The sequence below is a fragment of the Bufo bufo genome, chromosome 2 (assembly GCF_905171765.1).
Source record: "Bufo bufo chromosome 2, aBufBuf1.1, whole genome shotgun sequence".
Taxonomy (NCBI): Eukaryota; Metazoa; Chordata; class Amphibia; order Anura; family Bufonidae; genus Bufo; species Bufo bufo.
This window is the reverse complement of record NC_053390.1, coordinates 184,175,924-184,199,850: the sequence shown is the minus strand read 5'-3', so window position 1 is coordinate 184,199,850 and position 23,927 is coordinate 184,175,924.

Genomic DNA, 23,927 nt, shown 5'->3' with positions numbered 1-23,927 from the left:
ATTCCCTCACGCCTAAGATACAATATACGATCCGACAATAGTGGCACATACTATCCCGAGCATACCCCGATATACAAGAATTTCAGACTCCACCTTTGACCTGTTACAAACGCCCCAAAAATATTAGAGACCGTCTGGTTTCGGCAGACATTGGGCCCCTGTCTAAGATCCCCCGCCAAAGGTTTTGGGTACTCCCAAATCAGGCACCTTTCCCTGCCTCCACTGTGCCCAGTGATCGAGTGTAATTAAGGGCAATACAGTCACACACCTACACTCAGGTAAGAGATACCCGATTAAGGGAGAGAGGGGTATTACCTGGCCCATGTGAGGAGCTAACTCGACCCAGGTGGTATACCTCATCAAATGCCCATGTGGACTTATCTATATCAGTGAAACCACCCAAAACGTGAGGGATAGGATTTCTAAACACAAATCAGAACCAATCAACTACTTCTACCGATTCCAGCACATTTTAAGGGATGCAACCACCAGATTTCTTCGCTACAATTCCAAGTCTTGGAACAAGTCCAGAACCCACGGAGAGGCGGTAATCAGGCACTTCTATTGAAACAGCGCAAATCCTTTTGGATACATCGCTTGGATACACTGTTACTGAAAGGATTTAATAGAGAATGTGATTTCTTTTGTAACATTTAAGGGACTAATTGCGGTTTCTCCAATAATATTTTCAACGACAACGCTAGAATTGATTACATTTTAGTTTATCACCTTATCATTTTACATACGGTGCAACATATCTGATTTAATGTCTTCTTTATTACAGATTCGTTAATCCGGTCTTATATCCCTAGCTATCCAGGCCACATGGGTGAGACTCCTTTTCCCCCCTCTCCTTCCCGTTTTTTGCCCTTTCTGAACTCTTTCCCCTTCTTTTCCCTCCCCTTTTTACCCTCCCCCATCCACCTCATTACCATGTAACATGTCATTAACAACCCTTTGAGATGCTTTTTGTGATGATCTTTTACTGTACAACATTTCTGAAGTATCATAATGTTTAGTAATTTATTTTATTTTATTGTATGTTGTTCCCACTATCTCCTTTACCTTTTTATACATACTATTTAACACATTTATCATGACACCCCTCTTCATCTCATTAAATTCCATCTTTAGTGTCCCTCCTCCCTTTCATATATTTACCCCCTTTATGTTTATTCACTATTAGAGTTGAGCGAACACCTGGATGTTCGGGTTCGAGAAGTTCGGCCGAACTTCCCGGAAATGTTCGGGTTCGGGATCCGAACCCGAACCGAACTTCGTCCCGAACCCCATTGAAGTCAATGGGGACCCGAACTTTTGGGCACTAAAAAGGCTGTAAAACAGCCCAGGAAAGAGCTAGAGGGCTGCAAAAGGCAGCAACATGTAGGTAAATCCCCTGCAAACAAATGTGGATAGGGAAATGAATTAAAATAAAAATTAAAAAAATAAAAATGACCCAATATCAATTGGACAGAGGTCCCATAGCAGAGAATCTGGCTTCACGTCAGCAGAGAATCAGTCTCTTCATGCCATAGCAAAGAATCTGGCTTCATGTCAGCAGAGAATCAGTCTCTTCATGCCATAGCAGAGAATCTGGCTTCATGTCACCCACCACTGGAAGAGGCCACTGTCACATATTTAGGCCCCGGCACCCAGACAGAGGAGAGCGGTCCCGTAACAGAGAATCTGGCCTTATGTCAGCGCAGAATCTGTCTTCATGTCATAGCAGAGAATAAGGCTTCACGTCACCCACCACTGGAACAGGCCACTGTCACACATTTAGGCCCAGGCACCCAGGCAGAGGAGAGAGGTCCCGTAACAGAGAATCTGGCCTTATGTCAGCACAGAATCTGTCTTCATGTCATAGCAGAGAATCAGGCTTCACGTCACCCACCACTGGAACAGGCCACTGTCACACATTTAGGCCCAGGCACCCAGGCAGAGGAGAGAGGTCCCGTAACAGAGAATCTGGCCTTATGTCAGCGCAGAATCTGTCGTCATGTCATAGCAGAGAATCAGGCTTCACGTCACCCACCACTGGAACAGGCCACTGTCACACATTTAGGCCCTGGCACCCAGGCAGAGGAGAGAGGTCCCGTAACAGAGAATCTGGCCTTATGTCAGCGCAGAATAGAAACATATAGAAACATAGAATGTGTCGGCAGATAAGAACCATTTGGCCCATCTAGTCTGCCCAATATATCTGAATCCTATGAATAGTCCCTGGCCCTATCTTATATGAAGGATAGCCTTATGCCTATCCCATGCATTCTTAAACCCCTTCACTGTATTTGCAGCTACCACTTCTGCAGGAAGGCTATTCCATGCATCCACTACTCTCTCAGTAAAGTAATACTTCCTTATATTACTTTTAAACCTTTGCCCCTCTAATTTAAAACTGTGTCCTCTTGTGGTAGTTTTTCTTCTTTTAAATATACTCTCCTCCTTTACCGAGTTGATTCCCTTTATGTATTTAAAAGTTTCTATCATATCCCCTCTGTCTCTTCTTTCTTCCAAGCTATACATGTTAAGGTCCTTTAACCTTTCCTGGTAAGTTTTATCCTGCAATCCATGTACTAGTTTAGTAGCTCTTCTCTGAACTCTCTCTAGAGTATCTATATCCTTCTGGAGATATGGCCTCCAGTACTGCGCACAATACTCCAAGTGAGGTCTCACCAGTGTTCTGTACAGCGGCATAAGCACTTCACTCTTTCTACTGCTTATACCTCTCCCTATACATCCAAGCATTCTGCTGGCATTTCGTGCTGCTCTATTACATTGTCTTCCCACCTTTAAGTCTTCTGAAATAATTACTCCTAAATCCCTTTCCTCAGATACTGAGGTCAGGACTGTGTCAAATATTCTATATTCTGCCCTTGGGTTTTTACGCCCCAGGTGCATTATCTTGCACTTATCCACATTAAATTTCAGTTGCCAGAGTTCTGACCATTCTTCTAGTTTTCCTAAATCCTTTTCCATTTGGCGTTTCCCTCCAGGAACATCAACCCTGTTACATATCTTTGTGTCATCAGCAAAAAGACAAACCTTACCATTGAGGCCTTTTGCAATATCACTTATGAAGATATTAAACAAAATTGGTCCCAGTACAGATCCCTGTGGAACCCCACTGGTAACATGACCTTGTTTTAAATGTTCTCCATTGACTACAACCCTCTGTTGTCTGTCACTCAGCCACTGCCTTATCCACTCAACAATATGGGAGTCCATGCTCAATGACTGCAGTTTATTGATAAGTCTTCTATGTGGGACAGTGTCAAAAGCCTTACTAAAATCTAGATATGCGATGTCTACTGCACCTCCACCATCTATTATTTTAGTCACCCAGTCAAAAAAATCTATAAGATTTGTTTGACATGATCTCCCTGAAGTAAACCCATGTTGTTTTTCATCTTGCAATCCATGGGATTTTAGATGTTCCACAATCCTATCCTTTAATAGGGTTTCCATTAATTTGCCTACTATTGATGTCAGACTCACTGGTCTATAGTTGCTCGATTCCTCCCTACTACCTTTCTTGTGAATGGGCACGACATTTGCCAATTTCCAATCTTCCGGGACGACTCCTGTTACTAATGATTGGTTAAATAAATCTGTTAGCGGTTTTGCCAGCTCACCACTAAGCTCTTTTAATAATTTTGGGTGTATCTCATCAGGCCCCTGTGACTTATTTGTCTTCACCTTAGACAGCAAACTTAGAACATCTTCCTCTGTAAAGATACATGCATCAAATGATTTATTAGTCATCCTTTCTAGTGGAGGTCCTTCTCCTTTTTCTTTTGTAAAAACTGAACAGAAGTATTCATCAAGGCAGTCGGCTAGCCCTTTATTCTCTTCTACATACCTTCCATCCTTTGTTTTTAATTTAGTTATTCCTTGTTTTAATTTCCTTTTTTCATTTATATATTTGAAGAATGTCTTATCCCCTTTTTTCATAGACTGAGCTAGTTTTTCTTCTGCCTGCGCTTTAGAAGTTCTTATAACTTGCTTGGCCTCTCTCTGCCTAATCTTGTAGATTTCCTTATCTTCATTGCTCTGGGATTTTTTTATAATTACAAAATGCTAGCTTTTTATTTTTAATGATTTGGGCCACTTCTGCTGAGTACCACAGTGGTCTCTTCCTTTTTTTGCTTTTACTGACAAGTCTAATGCAATTTTCTGTTGCCTTCAATAATGCACCTTTTAAGTAGTCCCATTTCTCCTGGACTCCATGTAATCTGTTCCAGTCTGATAAGGACTCATTTATGACTAATTTCATTTTTGAAAAGTCTGTTTTTCTAAAATTTAAAACTTTTGTTTTTGTGTGGTGGGACTCTTTCACAGTTCTTATATTAAACCACACTGACTGGTGATCACTAGATCCCAAGGTTTCGCCTACAATGACATCATATACCGAATCCCCATTTGTGAATACCAAATCCAAAATGGCCTCCCTCCGGGTTGGCTCCTCAACCACTTGTTGTAGAGATAACCCCAGTAGGGAATTTAGAATATCTGTACTCCAGGTAGAACTTGCTATTTTGGTTTTCCAGTTTATATCTGGAACATTGAAATCTCCCATAATGATAACTTCTCCTTTCATTGTCATTTTAGCTATTTCTTCAACTAGTAGATCATCTAGTTCTTTAACTTGACCAGGTGGTCTATATATCACACCTACACGAGTTACTGCATGGTTAGCAAACTGCAACGTAACCCAAACTGACTCTATGTTGGCCTCACCAACTTGTATTAGGTTAGATTTAATGCTATCTTTCACATACAGGGCCACTCCTCCTCCTTTCTTGCCTTCTCTGTCTCTTCTGTATAAAGAGTACCCTGGTATGGTTATGTCCCAGTCATTTCTTTCATTAAACCATGTCTCCGTAACAGCCACTAAATCTACATTCTCAGATGCCATTATTGACCCAAGTTCATTGATTTTTTTTTACCTAAACTGCGAGCATTTGTAGACAGGACTCTGAGCTTATCATTTCTTAACCTCTGTGCTTCTGACCTGTTCTGACATTGTTTCGGGGGGCAATTGGACTCTTTTATTTTCACTCTTTTGCCCCCCCTTCCTAGTTTAAATACTCTTCCGCAAATTCTTGGAGTTGATCACTAAGTACATTTGTTCCTTTGAGAGAAAGATGCAAACCATCTTTTTTGTACAGTTCCTTTCTATTCCAAGTAGAGCTATCATGAGAAACAAAGCCAAATTCTTTCTCTTGACACTATTTACCAAGCCATATGTTGAACTCCTTTATGCGCCTCTGCCTATCATTCTGAACATTATGCACAGGCAGTACTTCACCAAATGAAATGGTGGATGCAAAATCCTGTACGTCATTACCAAGTGTGATAAAAGATTTTTTCACCTCTGACACTTCATTGCAAGCCAGGTCATTTGTCCCTAGATGGACAAGAACATCCACGTCCCCTTCCTGCTTTGCTTGCTTAACAATATTAATAATACGTCTTCTATCTCTTCTAGCAGTAGCCCCAGGGAGACATCTCACAAAACCATTTTCTTTAAGCTCCACACTTCTTATGATTGAATCACCCAGCAACAGCTGCTTCCTTTGAGACTTCACTTTATTTTTTTTGTTGCATACATTAGACATAGGAGTCGATGGTTTCTCACCCTCTGTGCTTGAGTCCATATCCATGTTGTCCTTACATTCTGAGAGTGCTGCAAATGAATTATGGAGAACCACCGACTGTGGGACATGTCTTCTATCCACCACTCTAAGTCTTCCAGAACCTACATTAACCCTGCCATTTCGGGGGGTCCTCTGTGGCAGTAGCATTGCAGCAGTCCTAGCTGAAGTTTGTTTAACAGATAATTTAAATATTTCAGATTTCAAAAAATGCAATTTCCTGCTGCAGTAAGGAGAACTGTCTACAGATCTGACAGCATCCGAATCTCCAAAGAGTGAAACATGAAATAAATGCACAACAATTCCTGCACTGAACCAAGTCTGCCATTTTAAAGAATCTTTGTGTGTTGGACAGATCTAAATTCCTCTCAGTAAATGAGGGGAATAGAGAAATAGGAGAGAAAAGGGGCGCACAATAGGGTAGTATGTATATACAGATAAAATGATAATATCATAGGAATTGTGAAGGCTCACCTTTTTTGGTTGTGCAAAATTTAGGCACAACTCTATTGAAGGCTTTAGAGTGATGAGACTTATCTTCCGGAACTGCAGCCGCAGATTGTGAGTTCTTTTTGATGGGATGTCCAGTCCCACAAAAGGAAAAATGGCAATAAGAGAGAAATTCTGCTTCGGCGCAAGTCCACAAATGGAAGCGGTCTCACAAGTATGATAGTTCTTCTTTAATGGAAACAACGCGTTTCGGGGAGTGAAACTTCCCCTTCATCAGGTTTCATAGTATTACAATAAACAGACAAATATTTATAGGTGCAGAATAACAAAAAACAACAAAAAAAAACGCCAAAAACGAGCACCTGGGGCCCGACCCCTAGGGGCGGAGCTACATACAGGTGTCACTTCAGACATCATGTAAACTCAATCTAATCAAATCTCAGTTTCGTTTACACAGATCTTACTATGGTGTAATCCCATGTAATTCTGTGTAGGTTCAATAAAAAAACGAGTATCCTAAACATTTATTTCATGTAGAGACATTTCTGTGTATTTAACACATATACATCATGTGACTGCAGAAGGTCACATGATCGGACTGCAGGCTGGAGACATGAGCATCCTCTGGTGATTGGCTCTCTCTCATATGGAAATGCAGGGGGAGAAGGAGAGAGGACGATCACCATGGGCTCATGTCTCTGTGTGTATGGATACTTTGCTTTCTGCAGGAGGCTGCCGGCCAGGGGGCGTGTCGGTCTGTGACGTCATGACCATGTGATCGCAACCAGGCAGTCACATGGTCCGTTGCCAGGGCAACGGCAATGCTTTGGTTTCAGGCTACACTTAGGAGATATGAAAGAGCTCTGCCCTGGTGTATCAAGGGGATTCAGTAGACCAGGTTACAGCTCTGTATATTCATTTAGGATAGCTCTGCATATTACATATGCTTGGAGTGCATACTAAAATTGTTATTATTATAAATGAGGGGTAAAAGATGAATGAAAGGTAATCACATAATTATCAGATAATTAATAGATAATTGATAAATAGGGTGTATATAAAATTAATAGATAGTATGAATAAAATCCAATAGCACTGTTTAAGTAAAAATCTATATAAAAACTACTCATAATTGGTAAGAATATAAAATAAAATTGTTTGTAATGAAAATATACAATATAGTGGGATATAAATATAGATATAAAATTGGAGTAATTTCAGATATGCCGTTTCCCTAATACTAGTTGTTTTCTTGTATAATAAAAGGTACTCAGTGAGCACATAATATATTATAATATTTTGGTACATTATTTTATTTAAATTTTTAATATTTTTATTTCTATTTTTATTTTTGTGGGGCATATTGTTTATTATATATCTAACGTTGAAAACTTGGACTTCATAGATTAATTTCAAATGCCTCGTTAAGGCCATAGGGATTGAGGCTGTTTAATTTAAAGATCCAGTACATCTCTCGGCGTCTGATGTACTGGATGTCTTTCTGCAGATGGATTGGGATCTGTTCTATAGGTGTCACAGAGAATCCGACTGCATTACCCTCGTGCTGTTCCGTTGCGTGTCTGGAGACGCTATGTTTCATAAATTTCTTTTTGATATTTGACCTATGCTTATTAAATCTGTTACGTAGGGTTTGAATGGTGCGGCCTACATATTGTAGGTGACATGGACATTCAAGCAGGTATATTATGTGGTTGGAGTTGCAGGTTAGGTGTTCTGAAATCTGAAAGGATTCCCCAGTTGAGCGGCTTTGGAAGGATGACCTCTGGTAGATGCTAGTACAGCATAAACATCTACGGTGACCACATTTGTAGCTGCCTTGAGGGGTCCTAGTGTCCTGATCACGGGTGGGATAAGTAATAGATCTTAGTTTACTAGGTGCCAGGATATTTTTCAGGGTTTTTGCTCTTCTGTATGTGAAGCGGGGATTCACTGGAATGATTTGGCTCAAAATGGGGTCTCTTTTTAGGATGTGCCAGTGTTTCTCCATAGCCGCTTTGATGGCCTTATGGTTCTGATTGTATGTTGTTATAAAATTGTACCCATAGGGACTGATTTCGGTGTTTCGCTTCTCTTTTTTTGTTGCTGGGGCCAGACATTCTGATTGTGTAAGATCAACTGCTTTTTGTCTTGCACCCATGATGATGTTTCTTGGGTATCCTTTTTGTTTGAACCTAGATGTTAGGGTATCGCATTGTAGTGTAAAGTCCGTATCTAATGTACAGTTTCGACGGAGGCGCTTGTATTGGCTAAAAGGAACGTTGGCTTTCCATTTCCTGTAATGTGAGCTCCGGAAATCGAGATAGCTATTGCTGTCTACCTTTTTGAAAAATGTACGTGTCCTGATTTCTTTGTTTTGTATAAAGATCTCTAGATCTAAAAAATCAATTTTTTCCGGATCATACGTTCCTGTGAGTGATATGCCCCAGTTGTTTGTATTGAGGTGGGAAATGAAATTTTTTATTGTTGTCTGGTCGCCATCCCAAATGAAAATGAGATCATCAATGTATCTTTTGAAAAAGATGATATTATCTGTCCAGAATTTAGTTTGGTAAATGAGGGTCTCTTCAAAAGCTCCCATGAACAAGTTAGCATAACTCGGCGCGAAACGCGTCCCCATTGCGGTCCCCCTTGTCTGTCTATAGATTTTGTCTTGAAATATGAAAACATTGTGTTTTAAGATGAATTCCATCCCTTTGATGATAAATGATCTCTGTTGTATAGGCATCTCTTGATCGTTGTTCAAAAAAATGGATGCACACTTCAGTCCCAAGTCATGGGATATGTTGGTGTAGAGTGCTGACACATCTAGAGTGAGCAGAAGGTAACTCTCTTTCCATTTGATATTTTTTAATAGTGTGATCAAGGATGTGGTCAAATGGAAAGAGAGTTACCTTCTGCTCACTCTAGATGTGTCAGCACTCTACACCAACATATCCCATGACTTGGGACTGAAGTGTGCATCCATTTTTTTGAACAACGATCAAGAGATGCCTATACAACAGAGATCATTTATCATCAAAGGGATGGAATTCATCTTAAAACACAATGTTTTCATATTTCAAGACAAAATCTATAGACAGACAAGGGGGACCGCAATGGGGACGCGTTTCGCGCCGAGTTATGCTAACTTGTTCATGGGAGCTTTTGAAGAGACCCTCATTTACCAAACTAAATTCTGGACAGATAATATCATCTTTTTCAAAAGATACATTGATGATCTCATTTTAATTTGGGATGGCGACCAGACAACAATAAAAAATTTCATTTCCCACCTCAATACAAACAACTGGGGCATATCACTCACAGGAACGTATGATCCGGAAAAAATTGATTTTTTAGATCTAGAGATCTTTATACAAAACAAAGAAATCAGGACACGTACATTTTTCAAAAAGGTAGACAGCAATAGCTATCTCGATTTCCGGAGCTCACATTACAGGAAATGGAAAGCCAACGTTCCTTTTAGCCAATACAAGCGCCTCCGTCGAAACTGTACATTAGATACGGACTTTACACTACAATGCGATACCCTAACATCTAGGTTCAAACAAAAAGGATACCCAAGAAACATCATCATGGGTGCAAGACAAAAAGCAGTTGATCTTACACAATCAGAATGTCTGGCCCCAGCAACAAAAAAAGAGAAGCGAAACACCGAAATCAGTACCTATGGGTACAATTTTATAACAACATACAATCAGAACCATAAGGCCATCAAAGCGGCTATGGAGAAACACTGGCACATCCTAAAAAGAGACCCCATTTTGAGCCAAATCATTCCAGTGAATCCCCGCTTCACATACAGAAGAGCAAAAACCCTGAAAAATATCCTGGCACCTAGTAAACTAAGATCTATTACTTATCCCACCCGTGATCAGGACACTAGGACCCCTCAAGGCAGCTACAAATGTGGTCACCGTAGATGTTTATGCTGTACTAGCATCTACCAGAGGTCATCCTTCCAAAGCCGCTCAACTGGGGAATCCTTTCAGATTTCAGAACACCTAACCTGCAACTCCAACCACATAATATACCTGCTTGAATGTCCATGTCACCTACAATATGTAGGCCGCACCATTCAAACCCTACGTAACAGATTTAATAAGCATAGGTCAAATATCAAAAAGAAATTTATGAAACATAGCGTCTCCAGACACGCAACGGAACAGCACGAGGGTAATGCAGTCGGATTCTCCGTGACACCTATAGAACAGATCCCAATCCATCTGCAGAAAGACATCCAGTACATCAGACGCCGAGAGATGTACTGGATCTTTAAATTAAACAGCCTCAATCCCTATGGCCTTAACTAGGCATTTGAAATTAATCTATGAAGTCCAAGTTTTCAACGTTAGATATATAATAAACAATATGCCCCACAAAAATAAAAATAGAAATAAAAATATTAAAAATTTAAATAAAATAATGTACCAAAATATTATAATATATTATGTGCTCACTGAGTACCTTTTATTATACAAGAAAACAACTAGTATTAGGGAAACGGCATATCTGAAATTACTCCAATTTTATATCTATATTTATATCCCACTATATTGTATATTTTCATTACAAACAATTTTATTTTATATTCTTACCAATTATGAGTAGTTTTTATATAGATTTTTACTTAAACAGTGCTATTGGATTTTATTCATACTATCTATTAATTTTATATACACCCTATTTATCAATTATCTATTAATTATCTGATAATTATGTGATTACCTTTCATTCATCTTTTACCCCTCATTTATAATAATAACAATTTTAGTATGCACTCCAAGCATATGTAATATGCAGAGCTATCCTAAATGAATATACAGAGCTGTAACCTGGTCTACTGAATCCCCTTGATACACCAGGGCAGAGCTCTTTCATATCTCCTAAGTGTAGCCTGAAACCAAAGCATTGCCGTTGCCCTGGCAACGGACCATGTGACTGCCTGGTTGCGATCACATGGTCATGACGTCACAGACCGACACGCCCCCTGGCCAGGAGCCTCCTGCAGAAAGCAAAGTATCCATACACACAGAGACAGGAGCCCATGGTGATCGTCCTCTCTCCTTCTCCCCCTGCATTTCCATATGAGAGAGAGCCAATCACCAGAGGATGCTCATGTCTCCAGCCTGCAGTCCGATCATGTGACCTTCTGCAGTCACATGATGTATATGTGTTAAATACACAGAAATGTCTCTACATGAAATAAATGTTTAGGATACTCGTTTTTTTATTGAACCTACACAGAATTACATGGGATTACACCATAGTAAGATCTGTGTAAACGAAACTGAGATTTGATTAGATTGAGTTTACATGATGTCTGAAGTGACACCTGTATGTAGCTCCGCCCCTAGGGGGCGGGCCCCAGGTGCTCGTTTTTGGCGTTTTTTTTGTTGTTTTTTGTTATTCTGCACCTATAAATATTTGTCTGTTTATTGCAATACTATGAAACCTGATGAAGGGGAAGTTTCACTCCCCGAAACGCGTTGTTTCCATTAAAGAAGAACTATCATACTTGTGAGACCGCTTCCATTTGTGGACTTGCGCCGAAGCAGAATTTCTCTCTTATTGCCATTTTAAAGAATCTGTCTTCATGTCATAGCAGAGAATCAGGCTTCACGTCACCCACCACTGGAACAGGCCACTGTCACACATTTAGGCCCAGGCACCCAGGCAGAGGAGAGAGGTCCCGTAACAGAGAATCTGGCCTTATGTCAGCGCAGAATCTGTCTTCATGTCATAGCAGAGAATCAGGCTTCACGTCACGCACCACTGGAACAGGCCACTGTCACATATTTAGGCCCAGGCACCCAGGCAGAGGAGAGAGGTCCCGTAACAGAGAATCTGGCCTTATGTCAGCGCAGAATCTGTCTTCATGTCATAGCAGAGAATCAGGCTTCACGTCACCCACCACTAGAACAGGCCACTGTCACATATTTAGGCCCAGGCACCCAGGCAGAGGAGAGAGGTCGCGTAACAGAGAATCTGGCTTCATGTCAGCACAGAATAAGTCTTCATGTCATAGCAGAGAATCAGGCTTCACGTCACCCACCACTGGAACAGGCCACTGTCACACATTTAGGCCCAGGCACCCAGGCAGAGGAGAGAGGTCCCGTAACAGAGAATCTGGCCTTATGTCAGCACAGAATCTGTCTTCATGTCATAGCAGAGAACCAGGCTTCACGTCACCCACCACTGGAACAGGCCACTGTCACACATTTAGGCCCAGGCACCCAGGCAGAGGAGAGAGGTCCCGTAACAGAGAATCTGGCCTTATGTCAGCACAGAATCTGTCTTCATGTCATAACAGAGAATTAGGCTTCACGTCACCCACCACTGGAACAGGCCACTGTCACACATTTAGGCCCAGGCACCCAGGCAGAGGAGAGAGGTCCCGTAACAGAGAATCTGGTCTTATGTCAGCGCAGAATCTGTCTTCATGTCATAGCAGAGAATCAGGCTTCACGTCACCCACCACTGGAACAGGCTACTGTCACACATTTAGGCCCAGGCACCCAGGCAGAGGAGAGAGGTCCTGTAACAGAGAATCTGGCCTTATGTCAGCGCAGAATCTGTCTTCATGTCATAGCAGAGAATCAGGCTTCACGTCACCCACCACTGGAACAGGCCACTGTCACATATTTAGGCCCAGGCACCCAGGCAGAGGAGAGAGGTCGCGTAACAGAGAATCTCTCTTCATGTCAGCACAGAATAAGTCTTCATGTCATAGCAGAGAATCAGGCTTCACGTCACCCACCACTGGAACAGGCCACTGTCACACATTTAGGCCCAGGCACCCAGGCAGAGGAGAGAGGTCCCGTAACAGAGAATCTGGCCTTATGTCAGCGCAGAATCTGTCTTCATGTCATAGCAGAGAATCAGGCTTCACGTCACCCACCACTGGAACAGGCCACTGTCACATATTTAGGCCCAGGCACCCAGGCAGAGGAGAGAGGTCCCGTAACAGAGAATCTGGCCTTATGTCAGCGCAGAATCTGTCTTCATGTCATAGCAGAGAATCAGGCTTCACGTCACCCACCACTAGAACAGGCCACTGTCACATATTTAGGCCCAGGCACCCAGGCAGAGGAGAGAGGTCGCGTAACAGAGAATCTGGCTTCATGTCAGCACAGAATAAGTCTTCATGTCATAGCAGAGAATCAGGCTTCACGTCACCCACCACTGGAACAGGCCACTGTCACACATTTAGGCCCAGGCACCCAGGCAGAGGAGAGAGGTCCCGTAACAGAGAATCTGGCCTTATGTCAGCACAGAATCTGTCTTCATGTCATAGCAGAGAACCAGGCTTCACGTCACCCACCACTGGAACAGGCCACTGTCACACATTTAGGCCCAGGCACCCAGGCAGAGGAGAGAGGTCCCGTAACAGAGAATCTGGCCTTATGTCAGCACAGAATCTGTCTTCATGTCATAACAGAGAATTAGGCTTCACGTCACCCACCACTGGAACAGGCCACTGTCACACATTTAGGCCCAGGCACCCAGGCAGAGGAGAGAGGTCCCGTAACAGAGAATCTGGTCTTATGTCAGCGCAGAATCTGTCTTCATGTCATAGCAGAGAATCAGGCTTCACGTCACCCACCACTGGAACAGGCTACTGTCACACATTTAGGCCCAGGCACCCAGGCAGAGGAGAGAGGTCCTGTAACAGAGAATCTGGCCTTATGTCAGCGCAGAATCTGTCTTCATGTCATAGCAGAGAATCAGGCTTCACGTCACCCACCACTGGAACAGGCCACTGTCACATATTTAGGCCCAGGCACCCAGGCAGAGGAGAGAGGTCGCGTAACAGAGAATCTCTCTTCATGTCAGCACAGAATAAGTCTTCATGTCATAGCAGAGAATCAGGCTTCACGTCACCCACCACTGGAACAGGCCACTGTCACACATTTAGGCCCCGGCACCCAGACAGAGGAGAGGTTCATTCAACTTTGGGTTGCCCCGCAATATAATTGTAAAATGAAATTAAAAATAGTATTGAATGAGGAAGTGCCCTGGAGTAGAATAATATATTGTTAAGGGGAGGTAGTTAATATCTAATCTGCACAAGGGATGGACAGGTCCTGTGGGATCCATGCCTGGTTCATTTTTATGAACGTCAGCTTGTCCACATTGGCTGTAGACAGGCGGCTGAGTTTGTCTGTAATGACGCCCCCTGCCGTGCTGAATACACGTTCAGACAAAACGCTGGCCGCCGGGCAGGCCAGCACCTCCAAGGCATAAAAGGCTAGCTCTTGCCAAGTGGACAATTTGGAGACCCAGAAGTTGAATGGGGCCGAACCATCAGTCAGTACGTGGAGGGGTGTGCACAGGTACTGTTCCACCATGTTAGTGAAATGTTGCCTCCTGCTAACACGTTCCGTATCAGGTGGTGGTACAGTTAGCTGTGGCGTGTTGACAAAACTTTTCCACATCTCTGCCATGCTAATTCTGCCCTCAGAGGAGCTGGCCGTGACACAGCTGCTTTGGCGACCTCTTGCTCCTCCTCTTCCTTCGCCTTGGGCTTCCACTGGTTCCCCTGTGACATTTGGGAATGCTCTCAGTAGCGCGTCTACCAACGTGCGCTTGTACTCGCGCATCTTCCTATCACACTCCAGTGTAGGAAGTAAGGTGGGCACACTGTCTTTGTACCGGGGATCCAGCAGGGTGGCAACCCAGTAGTCCGCACACGTTAAAATGTGGGCAACTCTGCTGTCGTTGCGCAGGCACTGCAGCATGTAGTCGCTTATGTGTGCCAGACTGCCCAGAGGTAAGGACAAGCTGTCCTCTGTGGAAGGCGTATCGTCATCGTCCGGAGTTTCCCCCCAGCCACGCACCAGTGATGGGCCCGAGCTGCTTTGGGTGCCACCCCGCTGTGAACATGCTTCATCCTCATCCTCCTCCACCTCCTCCTCATCCTCGTACTCCTCGTCCTCCAGTAGTGGGCCCTGTCTGGCCACATTTGTACCTGGCCTCTGGTGTTGCAAAAAACCTCCCTCTGAGTCACTTCGAAGAGACTGGCCTGAAAGTGCTAAAAATGACCCCTCTTCCTCCTCTTCCTCCTGGGCCACCTCCTCTTCCATCATTGCCCTAAGTGTTTTCTCAAGGAGACATAGAAGTGGTATTGTAACGCTGATAACGGCGTCATCGCCACTGGCCATGTTGGTGGAGTACTCGAAACAACGCAACAGGGCACACAGGTCTCGCATGGAGGCCCAGTCATTGGTGGTGAAGTGGGTCTGATCCGCAGTGCGACTGACCCGTGCGTGCTGCAGCTTAAACTCCACTATGGCCTGCTGCTGCTCGCACAGTCTGTCCAGCATATGCAAGGTGGAGTTCCACCTGGTGGGCACGTGGCATATGAGGCGGTGAGCGGGAAGGCCGAAGTTACGCTGTAGCGCAGACAGACGAGCAGCGGCAGGGTGTGAACGCCGGAAGCGCGAACAGACGGCCCGCACTTTATGCAGCAGCTCTGACATGTCGGGGTAGTTGCGAATGAACTTCTGCACCACCAAATTCAGCACATGCGCCAGGCAAGGGATGTGCGTCAAACCGGCTAGTCCCAGAGCTGCAACGAGATTTCGCCCATTATCACACACCACCAGGCCGGGCTTGAGGCTCACCGGCAGCAACCACTCGTCGGTCTGTTGTTCTATACCCCGCCGCAACTCCTGTGCGGTGTGGGGCCTGTCCCCCAAACATATGAGTTTCAGAATGGCCTGCTGACATTTACCCCGGGCTGTGCTGAAGTTGGTGGTGAAGGTGTGTGGCTGACTGGATGAGCAGGTGGAAGAAGAGGAGGAGGAAGCTGAGTAGGAGGAGGAGGAGACAGGAGGCAAAGAATGTTGCCCTGCGATCCTTGGCGGCGGAAGGACGTGCGCCAAATAGCTCTCCGCCTGGGGCCCAGCCGCCACTACATTTACCCAGTGTGCAGTTAGGGAGATATAGCGTCCCTGGCCGTGCTTACTGGTCCACGTATCTGTGGTTAGGTGGACCTTGCCACAGATGGCATTGCGCAGTGCACACTTGATTTTATCGGACACTTGTTTGTGCAGGGAAGGCACGGCTCTCTTGGAGAAGTAGTGGCGGCTGGGAACAACATACTGTGGGACAGCAAGTGACATGAGCTTTTTGAAGCTGTGTGTGTCCACCAGCCTAAATGACAGCATTTCATAGGCCAGTAGTTTAGAAATGCTGGCATTCAGGGCCAGGGATTGAGGGTGGCTAGGTGGGAATTTACGCTTTCTCTCAAATGTTTGTGAGATGGAGAGCTGAACGCTGCCGTGTGACATGGTTGAGATGCTTGGTGACGCAGGTGGTGGTGTTGGTGGTACATCCCATGTTTGCTGGGCGGCAGGTGCCAACGTTCCTACAGAGGCGGAGGAAGAGGCCGAGGCGGCGGCAGCAGCAGCAGAAGAGGCCGAGGCGGCAGCAGCAGAAGAGGTAGCAGGGGGAGCCTGAGTGACTTCCTTGTTTTAAAGGTGTTTACTCCACTGCAGTTCATGCTTTGCATGCAGGTGCCTGGTCATGCAGGTTGTGCTAAGGTTCAGAACGTTAATGCCTCGCTTCAGGCTCTGATGGCACAGCGTGCAAACCACTCGGGTCTTATCGTCAGCACATTGTTTGAAGAAGTGCCATGCCAGGGAACTCCTTGAAGCTGCCTTTGGGGTGCTCGGTCCCAGATGGCGGCGGTCAGTAGCAGGCGGAGACTCTTGGCGGCGGGTGTTCTGATTTTGCCTACTGCTCCCTCTTTTGCTACGCTGTTGGCTCGGTCTCACCACTGCCTCTTCCTCCGAACTGTGAAAGTCAGTGGCACGACCTTCATTCCATGTGGGGTCTAGGACCTCATCGTCCCCTGCATCGTCTTCCACCCAGTCTTGATCCCTGACCTCCTGTTCAGTCTGCACACTGCAGAAAGACGCAGCAGTTGGCACCTGTATTTCGTCATCATCAGAGACGTGCTGAGGTGGTATTCCCATGTCTTCATTATCAGGAAAAATAAGTGGTTGTGCGTTAGTGCATTCTATCTCTTCCACCCCTGGGGAAGGGCTAGGTGGATGCCCTTGGGAAACCCTGGCAGCAGAGTCTTCAAACAGCATAAGAGACTGCTGCATAACTTAAGGCTCAGACAGTTTCCCTGATATGCATGGGGGTGATGTGACAGACCGATGGGCTTGGTTTTCATGCGCCATCTGTGCGCTTTCTGCAGAAGACTGGGTGGGAGATAATATGAACGTGCTGGATCCACTGTCGGCCACCCAATTGACTAATGCCTGTACCTGCTCAGGCCTTACCATCCTTAGAACGGCATTGGGCCCCACCAAATATCGCTGTAAATTCTGCTGGCTACTGGGACCTGAGGTAGTTGGTTCACTAGGACGTGTGGCTGTGGCAGAACGGCCACGTCCTCTCCCAGCACCAGAGGGTCCACTAACACCACCACGACCATGTCCACGTCCGCGTCCCTTATTAGATGTTTTCCTCATTGTTCCCGTTCACCACAATTTTGAGAATGGCAAATTTGGGAATAGTTTTTCAACCCAGAACAAAAAATGTGCTTTTACGGTCACTACAAATAACTTGACCAGATAAAACAGTACAGATTTGGTTGAATAAAAATGTCAGGCCTGTTTTTTTTTTGCGCTATGTGACAGGTATAGGTTTAATCACAGAATCAGACTTCTATCTGCACGGTAGCGTGTGTCTTAGGTTTTTCTGAATGACACTGTCAGCACCTTCAATGTAAGATATCCTTTTTGGGATAGATTTTAAGTAGGCCTCATATACCAGAAACTAGTTATTTTGAGAATGGCAAATTTAGGAATAGTTTTTCAACCCAGAACAAAAAGTCTGTTTTTACGGTCAATACAAATAACTTGACCAGCTAAAACAGTACAGATTTGGTTGAATAGAAATGTCAGGCCTGTTTTTTTTTTGCGCTGTGTGACAGGTATATTTTTAATCACAGAATCAGACTTCTATCTGCACGGTAGCGTGTGTCTTAGGTTTTTCTGAATGACACTATCAGCACCTTCAATGTAAGATATCCTTTTTGGTATAGATTTCAAGTAGGCCTCAAATACCAGAAACTAGTTATTTTGAGAATGGCAAATTTGGGAATAGTTTTTCAACCCAGAACAAAAAGTCTGCTTTTACGGTCACTACAAATAACTTGACCAGCTAAAACAGTACAGATTTGGTTGAATAGAAATGTCAGGCCTGGTTTTTTTTCCGCTGTGTGACAGGTATAGGTTTAATCACAGAATCAGACTTCTATCTGCACGGTAGCGTGTGTCTTAGGTTTTTCTGAATGACACTATCAGCACCTTCAATGTAAGATATCCTTTTTGGGATAGATTTCAAGTAGGCCTCAAATACCAGAAACTAGTTATTTTGAGAATGGCAAATTTGGGAATAGTTTTTCAACCCAGAACAAAAAGTCTGCTTTTACGGTCACTACAAATAACTTGACCAGCTAAAACAGTACAGATTTGGTTGAATAGAAATGTCAGGCCTGTTTTTTTTTGCGCTGTGTGACAGGTATAGGTTTAATCACAGAATCAGACTTCTATCTGCACGGTAGCGTGTGTCTTAGGTTTTTCTGAATGACACTATCAGCACCTTCAATGTAAGATATCCTTTTTGGGATAGATTTCAAGTAGGCCTCAAATACCAGAAACTAGTTATTTTGAGAATGGCAAATTTAGGAATAGTTTTTCAACCCAGAACAAAAAGTCTGCTTTTACGGTCACTACAAATAACTTGACCAGCTAAAACAGTACAGATTTGGTTGAATAGAAATGTCAGGCCTGTTTTTTTTTTGCGCTATGTGACAGGTATAGGTTTAATTACAGAATCAGACTTCTATCTGCACGGTAGCGTGTGTCTTAGGTTTTTCTGAATGACACTATCAGCACCTTCAATGTAAGATATCCTTTTTGGGATAGATTTCAAGTAGGCCTCATATACCAGAAACTAGTTATTTTGAGAATGGCAAATTTGGTTATAGTTTTTCAACCCAGAACAAAAAGTCTGCTTTTACGGTCACTACAAATAACTTGACCAGCTAAAACAGTACAGATTTGGTTGAATAGAAATGTCAGGCCTGTTTTTTTTTTTGCGCTATGTGACAGGTATAGGTTTAATCACAGAATCAGACTTCTATCTGCACGGTAGCGTGTGTCTTAGGTTTTTCTGAATGACACTATCAGCACCTTCAATGTAAGATATCCTTTTTGGTATAGATTTCAAGTAGGCCTCAAATACCAGAAACTAGTTATTTTGAGAATGGCAAATTTGGGAATAGTTTTTCAACCCAGAACAAAAAGTCTGCTTTTACGGTCACTACAAATAACTTGACCAGCTAAAACAGTACAGATTTGGTTGAATAGAAATGTCAGGCCTGTTTTTTTTTCCGCTGTGTGACAGGTATAGGTTTAATCACAGAATCAGACTTCTATCTGCACGGTAGCGTGTGTCTTAGGTTTTTCTGAATGACACTATCAGCACCTTCAATGTAAGATATCCTTTTTGGGATAGATTTCAAGTAGGCCTCAAATACCAGAAACTAGTTATTTTGAGAATGGCAAATTTGGGAATAGTTTTTCAACCCAGAACAAAAAGTCTGCTTTTACGGTCACTACAAATAACTTGACCAGCTAAAACAGTACAGATTTGGTTGAATAGAAATGTCAGGCCTGTTTTTTATTGCGCTGTGTGACAGGTATAGGTTTAATCACAGAATCAGACTTCTATCTGCACGGTAGCGTGTGTCTTAGGTTTTTCTGAATGACACTATCAGCACCTTCAATGTAAGATATCCTTTTTGGGATAGATTTCAAGTAGGCCTTGTCAAATACCAGAAACTAGTTATTTTGAGAATGGCAAATTTAGGAATAGTTTTTCAAACCAGAACAAAAAGTCTGCTTTTACGGTCACTACAAATAACTTGACCAGCTAAAACAGTACAGATTTGGTTGAATAGAAATGTCAGGCCTGTTTTTTTTTTTGCGCTATGTGACAGGTATAGGTTTAATCACAGAATCAGACTTCTATATGCACGGTAGCGTGTGTCTTAGGTTTTTCTGAATGACACTATCAGCACCTTCAATGTAAGATATCCTTTTTGGGATAGATTTCAAGGAGGCCTCATATACCAGAAACTAGTTATTTTGAGAATGGCAAATTTGGTTATAGTTTTTCAACCCAGAACAAAAAGTCTGCTTTTACGGTCACTACAAATAAAATGACCAGCTAAAACAGTACAGATTTGGTTGAATAGAAATGTCAGGCCTGTTTTTTTTTTGCACTATGTGACAGGTATAGGTTTAATCACAGAATCAGACTTCTATCTGCACGGTAGCGTGTGTCTTAGGTTTTTCTGAATGACACTATCAGCACCTTCAATGTAAGATATCCTTTTTGGTATAGATTTCAAGTAGGCCTCAAATACCAGAAACTAGTTATTTTGAGAATGGCAAATTTGGGAATAGTTTTTCAACCCAGAACAAAAAGTCTGCTTTTACGGTCACTACAAATAACTTGACCAGCTAAAACAGTACAGATTTGGTTGAATAGAAATGTCAGGCCTGTTTTTTTTTTCGCTGTGTGACAGGTATAGGTTTAATCACAGAATCAGACTTCTATCTGCACGGTAGCGTGTGTCTTAGGTTTTTCTGAATGACACTATCAGCACCTTCAATGTAAGATATCCTTTTTGGGATAGATTTCAAGTAGGCCTCAAATACCAGAAACTAGTTATTTTGAGAATGGCAAATTTGGGAATAGTTTTTCAACCCAGAACAAAAAGTCTGCTTTTACGGTCACTACAAATAACTTGACCAGCTAAAACAGTACAGATTTGGTTGAATAGAAATGTCAGGCCTGTTTTTTTTTGCGCTGTGTGACAGGTATAGGTTTAATCACAGAATCAGACTTCTATCTGCACGGTAGCGTGTGTCTTAGGTTTTTCTGAATGACACTATCAGCACCTTCAATGTAAGATATCCTTTTTGGGATAGATTTCAAGTAGGCCTTGTCAAATACCAGAAACTAGTTATTTTGAGAATGGCAAATTTAGGAATAGTTTTTCAAACCAGAACAAAAAGTCTGCTTTTACGGTCACTACAAATAACTTGACCAGCTAAAACAGTACAGATTTGGTTGAATAGAAATGTCAGGCCTGTTTTTTTTTTTGCGCTATGTGACAGGTATAGGTTTAATCACAGAATCAGACTTCTATATGCACGGTAGCGTGTGTCTTAGGTTTTTCTGAATGACACTATCAGCACCTTCAATGTAAGATATCCTTTTTGGGATAGATTTCAAGTAGGCCTCATATACCAGAAACTAGTTATTTTGAGAATGGCAAATTTGGGAATAGTTTTTCAACCCAGAACAAAAAGTCTGCTTTTACGGTCACTACAAATAACTTGACCAGCTAAAACAGTACAGATTTGGTTGAATAGAAATGTCAGGCCTGTTTTTTTTTGCGCTGTGTGACAGGTATAGGTTTAATCACAGAATCAGACTTCTATCTGCACGGTAGCGTGTGTCTTAGGTTTTTCTGAATGACACTATCAGCACCTTCAATGTAAGATATCCTTTTTGGGATAGATTTCAAGTAGGCCTCAAATACCAGAAACTAGTTATTTTGAGAATGGCAAATTTAGGAATAGTTTTTCAACCCAGAACAAAAAGTCTGCTTTTACGGTCACTACAAATAACTTGACCAGCTAAAACAGTACAGATTTGGTTGAATAGAAATGTCAGGCCTGTTTTTTTTTTGCGCTATGTGACAGGTATAGGTTTAATTACAGAATCAGACTTCTATCTGCACGGTAGCGTGTGTCTTAGGTTTTTCTGAATGACACTATCAGCACCTTCAATGTAAGATATCCTTTTTGGGATAGATTTCAAGTAGGCCTCATATACCAGAAACTAGTTATTTTGAGAATGGCAAATTTGGTTATAGTTTTTCAACCCAGAACAAAAAGTCTGCTTTTACGGTCACTACAAATAACTTGACCAGCTAAAACAGTACAGATTTGGTTGAATAGAAATGTCAGGCCTGTTTTTTTTTTTGCGCTATGTGACAGGTATAGGTTTAATCACAGAATCAGACTTCTATCTGCACGGTAGCGTGTGTCTTAGGTTTTTCTGAATGACACTATCAGCACCTTCAATGTAAGATATCCTTTTTGGGATAGATTTCAAGTAGGCCTCAAATACCAGAAACTAGTTATTTTGAGAATGGCAAATTTGGGAATAGTTTTTCAACCCAGAACAAAAAGTCTGCTTTTACGGTCACTACAAATAACTTGACCAGCTAAAACAGTACAGATTTGGTTGAATAGAAATGTCAGGCCTGTTTTTTTTTTGCGCTGTGTGACAGGTATAGGTTTAATCACAGAATCAGACTTCTATCTGCACGGTAGCGTGTGTCTTAGGTTTTTCTGAATGACACTATCAGCACCTTCAATGTAAGATATCCTTTTTGGGATAGATTTCAAGTAGGCCTCATATACCAGAAACTAGTTATTTTGAGAATGGCAAATTTGGGAATAGTTTTTCAACCCAGAACAAAAAGTCTGCTTTTACGGTCACTACAAATAACTTGACCAGCTAAAACAGTACAGATTTGGTTGAATAGAAATGTCAGGCCTGTTTTTTTTTTGCGCTGTGTGACAGGTATAGGTTTAATCACAGAATCAGACTTCTATCTGCACGGTAGCGTGTGTCTTAGGTTTTTCTGAATGACACTATCAGCACCTTCAATGTAAGATATCCTTTTTGGGATAGATTTCAAGTAGGCCTGTCAAATACCAGAAACTAGTTATTTTGAGAATGGCAAATTTAGGAATAGTTTTTCAAACCAGAACAAAAAGTCTGCTTTTACGGTCACTACAAATAACTTGACCAGCTAAAACAGTACAGATTTGGTTGAATAGAAATGTCAGGCCTGTTTTTTTTTTTGCGCTATGTGACAGGTATAGGTTTAATCACAGAATCAGACTTCTATCTGCACGGTAGCGTGTGTCTTAGGTTTTTCTGAATGACACTATCAGCACCTTCAATGTAAGATATCCTTTTTGGGATAGATTTCAAGTAGGCCTCATATACCAGAAACTAGTTATTTTGAGAATGGCAAATTTGGTTATAGTTTTTCAACCCAGAACAAAAAGTCTGCTTTTACGGTCACTACAAATAACTTGACCAGCTAAAACAGTACAGATTTGGTTGAATAGAAATGTCAGGCCTGTTTTTTTTTTGCGCTGTGTGACAGGTATAGGTTTAATCACAGAATCAGACTTCTATCTGCACGGTAGCGTGTGTCTTAGGTTTTTCTGAATGACACTATCAGCACCTTCAATGTAAGATATCCTTTTTGGTATAGATTTCAAGTAGGCCTCAAATACCAGAAACTAGTTATTTTGAGAATGGCAAATTTGGGAATAGTTTTTCAACCCAGAACAAAAAGTCTGCTTTTACGGTCACTACAAATAACTTGACCAGCTAAAACAGTACAGATTTGGTTGAATAGAAATGTCAGGCCTGTTTTTTTTTTGCGCTGATGTGACAGGTATAGGTTTAATCACAGAATCAGACTTCTATCTGCACGGTAGCGTGTGTCTTAGGTTTTTCTGAATGACACTATCAGCACCTTCAATGTAAGATATCCTTTTTGGGATAGATTTCAAGTAGGCCTCAAATACCAGAAACTAGTTATTTTGAGAATGGCAAATTTGGGAATAGTTTTTCAACCCAGAACAAAAAGTCTGCTTTTACGGTCACTAC